Below are 7,323 nucleotides of genomic sequence, written 5' to 3'. Positions count from 1 at the left end.
TTGAACAATGTTTCCAGCAATGGAGCATCCACAACTTCTCTGGGCAACCTGTTCCCATGCCTCAACACCCTCAGCATAAAATGTTTCTTCCTTATATCTAGTCTGAATCTGCCCTCTTAGTTTAAATACCTCAGTAGAGAAGCTGAGTTTGAAAATTCATGAAATGCAGAACAAAAAAAAAAGAAATAAAATATGAAAATTAGGAGTTGGTGCTAACCAGTAAGATAGAAATCTTGGCTGGGGAAGAAAAAAAAGATGCACAGGAAGTGTGGGGGTTAGAAGAGAAGTAAATGCTCTTGCTGGGGATGGGTGACAGTTAAGAACTGCTGTGGTCACCAGGAGCTGCTCTGAAGCACAGAGAGGACCTGTCATCTGTAGGATCTTGGAGTGATCCAGGGAATGCTCTATGAACGTGAGGAAACAGGTACAGAAATGTACATAGAGAGTGTTATTTCTCCTTTAGCATCTGTCTTGTTCTTATATTGTCAAAGCAGAGTACATCATCTCATGCCGCTCCCTAACATGTGTTATGTGCTGCTTTTTTATATTTCCCTGAAAATTTATCTCATCTGTGTGAGCTATTTCTGGGTCTGGAGCTCAGAGGAATAGTTGCTTAAGCTGTGCTGGGGGGCTACAGCAATGTGGCCCTGGGGGCTCTGCTCAGGTGAGCTCCAGTCCTGTTTCTTCAACAGGAAGCTGCTCTGGCATCAGCTCTCATTGAGTAGCTGGTCACTCAAAGACAGCACCCTTATGGACACACTCCATCATTTTGTTCCTTCCCTGGGAGTTATGTAGGTGTGTGAGCAAATAGATGGGGCTGACACATCATGTTGTCAACAGCAAGATCTTTGTGAAGTGGTGGTTGAGACTTAAAAATTACTTTAGAAGTGAAAAAAGGAAATCTTATGTAGTTACGTAAGTTTCTCTTTCAATTTCAAAACCAGTAGAGAGCAAAACTACTGTAATGGTTAAGTGGTGTTGACATACCTACTGCTTTGCTTAATAATACTTTTAACAGTGGTGAGGGTATGGAGAGTCAGTTAAAACAAACTGATTTAAAAATTTGCATTCAGGTATCTTAAATCTTGACAGGAAGTGGAAGGCTCCACAGTCATAGTAAGACTTTCTTACTTTGTGGAAGTTCCTATATTTTTATCTACTTTTAGCTATCTTCTTTCTTCTGTTTTAAAAATACCTGTAGACATGATATGTGCTGATGCTATCACATAGCTTCTTCCTGCTGCTTTTAAATTACTGTTTCCAAGTCAGTTTGGTGCTTGCGTGTTTCACAAAATCACAGAACAATTCAGGTCGGAGAGGACTTTTAAGATCATCTATTTGCAATCTACCTGCCATATGCAGGGAGATTTACACCAGACCAGGTAAACTTGATTTACACCAGACCAGGTAAACTTGATCAAGTAAAAGTGTGTGTTTGCTTTCAGTTTGTACATGAAAAAATGTCTTCTTTGATTTGGAAAGTGTCCTTGCTTCTGGCTTGAGTACTGTAACTGAAGTGAGGCCTCTGAAATGGAGGTGTGTATTGAGCTGGGAGAAGTTCTCTCTGAAATAGCCCAGGAGCAGGTGTCAATCTTTCTGGAAGGTTTCAGAGGCAGCCCCTAACTCAACTATTTTGTTCAGGTAAGTGGAAAAAGTGAGTGACCATCTGCTGCCCTCATTCTGAAGTTTTTCTTCATCCCTGCAACCCCAAACCCATGTCTGCTCCTGTTTCCAATGTTGTGTATAAAACTGCGGATGTGCCAAGGGGGCAGCCCTTGGCAATCCCCACTTTACAGAGGCAGAATATCTGAATTGCTCCCATGGGGTGTGACTCTCCCTCAGCTGCCTGCAGCATGGCTAAACTTGGAAAAAAGGTATTATTTTGATTTTCAGTGGGTCTAAAAAAAGTGATTTGGGAAATGGACTGAACTTGATCCACTGAGGACACCTGTGGCATGCATGGAAGGGGAGGAGGATGGAAAGGAAAGCAGTTGTCTTTATCTTGTCTCCTACCAGCATTCTTTAATTATCTTACAGAATTCTTGCCTTTTCATACAGAAATTGTGTCATTTCTTCTAAACTTATTAGCATGATATTTCTGTACCTGAACTTCTATTATTTGATTGCTCACGATGAACTGCATGAGCTGTCAAAAACACAATCTGCAATTAAAGTGAGGCCTTTATTTAAATTTCCACTTTCTTATTTTATCTTGGCTTACATAGCTGCTGTAAAACAGGCCTGCCTCTTTCAAACATCTTTCATCCCACTAGTCACTATCAAGCAAGTCTGACAGGTCTCCAAAAGCAGAGTCAGTTTCTGCAATTTTGTGGAAGTCAATGTCAAGATTAGAGAGACATGGACAGACTAGTGCCCCCTTTCCTTCAAGGAAGGCTACAGCTCCAGCTAAGGAGTTACCTGCTCCATTTAGCCTGCCAGGAGCCCAGTGAGGATGTGCATGGCTCAGGATCACAACTGGAGATTGTGTCAGAAGGCTTCAAGGACATGGGAGGACAGGGACTAAAGTTACTATGGAGAAAGAGAAGCTGGGGCTTGGCAAAAAAATTTGGGGGCCGTGTGGTTTGGTCAATAAAAAACCTTTGTGGGTTTGCTGCTCATAGACCATTGTTTGTCCTGCAGTTATTTAGGTGATACAAACCTGTGGCAGTGTTCAGAGGGGTCCAGGATGAGGGAAGAGATGAGAATCTTGACTCCATGTTTCAGAAGGCTGATTTATTATTTTATGATATATATTATATTAAAAGAAAATTATATATTAAAACTATACTAAAAGAATAGAAGAAAGGATTTCATCAGAAGGCTAGCAAGGAAAGGAAAGGAATGATAATAAAATCTTGTGACTGACCAGAGTCCGAGACAGCTGGACTGTGATTAGCAATCAATTAAAAACAACCACATGAGACCAATCAAATATGCACATGTTGCATTCCACAGCAGCAGATAATCATTGCTTACATTTTGTTTCTGAGGCCTCTCACCTTCTCAGGAGAAAAGATCCTAACAAAAGGATTTTTCATAAAATATGTCTGTGACACAAACCTGTTGCTGTAAAGCAAAGAATCTTGGTATTTGTTTTCTGCAGCACGTTTTTACTCATTGCAGTGGTGATGAGTGAATCCCATTGATTGTATCAGAACAACCAAGATCACATTTGGCTTTGTTTTTTCCAAGAGATAAATTTTGGAATAGTGGCCTCTTTCATGCTGATTTCTCTCCTTCATGCAGTACTACTCCATTTTAGCTAGCAGGAGTGTCTAGGATGAGTTTGAGGGTGCTTCATCTTTCTTGCTCAGAAATCAAAAAAAGAGAAATCTGTTTTAAGGAAATGAAGATAACACAATCTTCTTTTGCTTCTTCATGTTGATCACAATAAAATGTAACACCTTCAGGACAAATTTTAACACAGAGAAATAAATATTTGCATCACAAAAAGTGACTTTTATTACAAATCTATGTTAACTTCCTACAGTTAGGCTCCTCTATGTAGGTTTAAAGAAATTGGATGAGTATATGTTGAAGTAAGACTTAGCCCTGAGAGTTATTTTCTGCTTCATTAAGATTTGTTTTACATCTTATTTTCCTTAGATTTCTGTTGAGAAGACTTGTGGTATCTATGTGGCCAGAGGTGGTGAGCTGAGCTGGATGTACCAGGAGGGAGATGAGGTGCCTGGGGCTTGCTTTGCCATCAATGTAGATTTTGCCATTTTCCTGGAAGTTTGTGTTGTCAGTGGCACAATATCAATAATATGGCTGACCAAGCATGTGTGTCTGCACTGGGGGGAGCTGACTGGCTCTCTGGACTCTATTGTTTGTGTTAATTAGACTTCTACTGACTAGAATGAGACCTAAAGCTCTTCTCTCATAGTTATCCAAATGCATGTGTTGTAATGGAGTCTACCTAGGACCTCAATGAATTTCTCCACATGTAGGAGCATAGTTGTATTTAGGTATTTTCTCAGTTGCTGTAGAGTGTTTGTGACATCTGTATGGGATTAGCCTGCTGATGTCCCTGCTTGGTTAAGAGTTTGCTCTCTCACCCTTGGGATGGTGAAGAAGGAGCACTGTGATCACTTTGTTACCTATGAGACTGAGCACATCTTGCATGGGCTGCAGCTTGAGCAGCTCTGCAGTGTGTGACTCATTTCCTTTAACTGTGAAGAGAACTGCTCACCACTGCAATTCAGCACCAGCATGGACAAGGAAATCCATGACATATTTTCTGATTAGCCAACATGAAATCTAGTTTGTTGGCATTTATTTTTAAAGAAATAAGGATTTTGATTACCCCATTGCTAAGATGTAATATTTTGAAATAATCATATCCTGAGAACAACTTTTACTTTTCTCAGGTCTCTGTACATCTTTCTTATACTGAGATGTTATTGATTGGCACTTGTGTCCTTCAATTCCATAAAGAAATTTAATAAATGGCTGCATAAGCAACAATCAATATGAAATACAAAATAGCTAAAATATGTATACTTTTGATTTCCTTGAAAAGCAGTTTTGTAGCATCTTTGGGATTAGTTTTGCTTGCATTTTTTTTCATCTCCATGTTTATTGTTGTCTCTGTCATTACCCTCTAAAAGCTGTCCTCTATCTCTTATCACTGCTATTGCAGGTGTTTTTTAACTCCTGTCATTGCTGTCATCAGCATGCATGTCAGAGAAACACTTTACCATTTCATGGAAACTTTTTAGCAAAAAACCCAACAAACCACCAACAAAAAATGAACAAAAAACTGGAACATGTTCCCACAAACAGATAAAAAGTAGACAAAATCTCTCATGCTATCTAGGTATTAAATAGATCACAATGACTATTCTTGCAGGTGCTTTTGGTATTTTGCATAGTCACATTTGCATTTTGACAGATTTGTGCTCATGGTGTGAATCCCCTCTTTATTTTACGTCCCTAGACATTTGTGTTGTTTAGGACTGAGACTTGAGCATGCTTTTTCCCATGACTGACTGTTGAGCCTGTGACTTGTTTAGGGGGGTCCTATGAACCCCCACTTTAAAATGGCATTGGCTTCTGCAGAAGTTCTTAATCTGAGGTTCCAGACTGGTTTTGGTTTCTTTGTTTTAGTGCCAGATTGCACATTTTAAAATGCTCTGATGTGACAAGTAGTTGTGCATGATCCTGCATCTTATAAACAAATACTGTGGTCACTGGTGCCCAGAAGGGTAATGCTCAGCAGAGGCAATGGGCACAGCCTGAAGCTCAGGAGGGTCCATCTGATAATCAGAGAACACTTTTTCACTGTCAGGGTAACCAAGCACTGCTACAGGCTGCCCAGGGAGATTGTGGAGTCTCTGTCCCTGGAGATATTCAGAAGTCATCTGGACATGGGCCTGGGCAAACAGCTCCCAGTGGCCCTGCTTCAGCTGGGAGTTGGATTCCCTGGCCTGCAAAGGTGGCTGCAAACCTCAACCACATTGAGATTCTGTGAAATACTGTGTTCAAAGACACTAATTCTCACATCTTCTTTGTACAGCAGTCAGAAACCCAGAAAAGGCTGTTCCTCTTGACTATCAAGGAAATTAGTTGTGAGAGCAGAACCTGATGGTCCTCAGCATATGGATGGGGAGGGTAGCTCAGTGAATCTGAACTCTTCACAACAGACTGGGATATATAAAACAATGTGTAAAATTTATTTTCTGGAAGAGGAGTAGCCTAAAAAAAACATTAACTAAACCTTCCAGTAAAGATTGCATAAGTGAAATGAATGAAGAGATGCTGGATTATGTTTAAAAATAAAGTGTTTTGGAAAGGATATTTAATTGCAAATGAAATTCTTTAGCTCAAATTGGCACTACCTTTCTTGTGCTAGTATGCGGTAATTAAAAAAATATACTTTTAGCAGATTTAAGTAGTCTATAAGAAGAGAAATACCTAATTTCTATTTCGTTCCCTTACAAAAGAGACGTTCTTCAGCACATCTTTACCCAGACGGAGTTGAAATTGCAAGACTTAGATTTAAAAGCTGCTCTCCTGCCCTCTAGTGTTACTGTAACAGTTTCGAATCAGCTGAGGGTTTGTGTGCGAACGAATTTCTGCTGTTTTTTAGAAAACTGAAAACTTACAAATTGGTTCTTATTCTAAGTAGAAAATGGGAGTTTAAGAGGTTTTTAGAGCTTTCAATAGTTACTGCAGAATTAAACCCCTTTCCTTTCCTTTCCTTTCCTTTCCTTTCCTTTCCTTTCCTTTCCTTTCCTTTCCTTTCCTTTCCTTTCCTTTCCTTTCCTTTCCTTTCCTTTCCTTTCCTTTCCTTTCCTTTCCTTTCCTTTCCTTTCCTTTCCTTTCCTTTCCTTTCCTTTCCTTTCCTTTCCTTTCCTTCCCTTCCCTTCCCTTCCCTTCCCTTCCCTTCCCTTCCCTTCCCTTCCCTTCCCTTCCCTTCCCTTCCCTTCCCCCTCTTCTCCTCTCTTCCCTTCCGTCCCCTCCCCCGCCTTTTTCTTCCATGCATGAATTAATGAGGTGAGCCTTGCCATCAAACTTACTGAACCTTGTTAAACACTGTTAAATTCCATGGAATTTATTGAACTCTGTCAAATTATTACCTTACCTCAATAAAACATATTGCCGCCTCTCTGCTTTGACTGAGATGCATTCCACTCATCCCCAACAGAGGCTGAGCATTGATACTGCCCTGTGGTATAAAGGCAGCTTCGTTTTATTACGATTTATTTGATCTTTTTTGCCCAACACCCAAGAAAAAACAACGATGCTGCAGGACAACGCCAGGGGTCACTGTTAAACAGGATTATGAGCCTTGGAGCAGTCAATTATGTGCAAACTGAGCCCGTATTCCTCAAACAGAAATGTTGATCATTCCAGCGCTTGGCCATGTTTAATTTGTCTGGCTATTTTTTTTTTTTCCCATCCAGAAAGAAGATAAATAAATGGATACAAAGGTTCAGCTGGGGAGAGAATATCTTCTGATTTGTTGCCAGCAATATTTATAAAGGTGGAACTTGGGTTTTGCACTCTTCAGTGCTAATTTCTCACAGTATGGGATGACCTTACAAGTATTTTTAGGGGCTTTTTTGTGATGAGCAAACGGAGATAAACGCCTTTAGTCGAGATTCATGGAACCAAGCACCAACAACTCCACAGTACCTGAGGTGCCACTGAGTCACATTAGTCACAGGGGCTGAGGATGCCTCTTGCAGATCAGAATCAGTGTCCTTAGCTCCTCTTCAGCATGACTAAGCAGAGTTCCATTTCTTGGATGTTTTATTTTTTATCAGTAGTTGATGAATTCTTCACACATACTGGAAGTTTAGAAATTGTTTGAAAATA

The sequence above is a fragment of the Agelaius tricolor genome, unplaced genomic scaffold (genome assembly GCF_023055355.1).
Source record: "Agelaius tricolor isolate 1412-34295 unplaced genomic scaffold, bAgeTri1.0.p SCAF_7, whole genome shotgun sequence".
NCBI classification, from domain to species: Eukaryota; Metazoa; Chordata; class Aves; order Passeriformes; family Icteridae; genus Agelaius; species Agelaius tricolor.
This window is presented reverse-complemented; position numbering follows the sequence as displayed.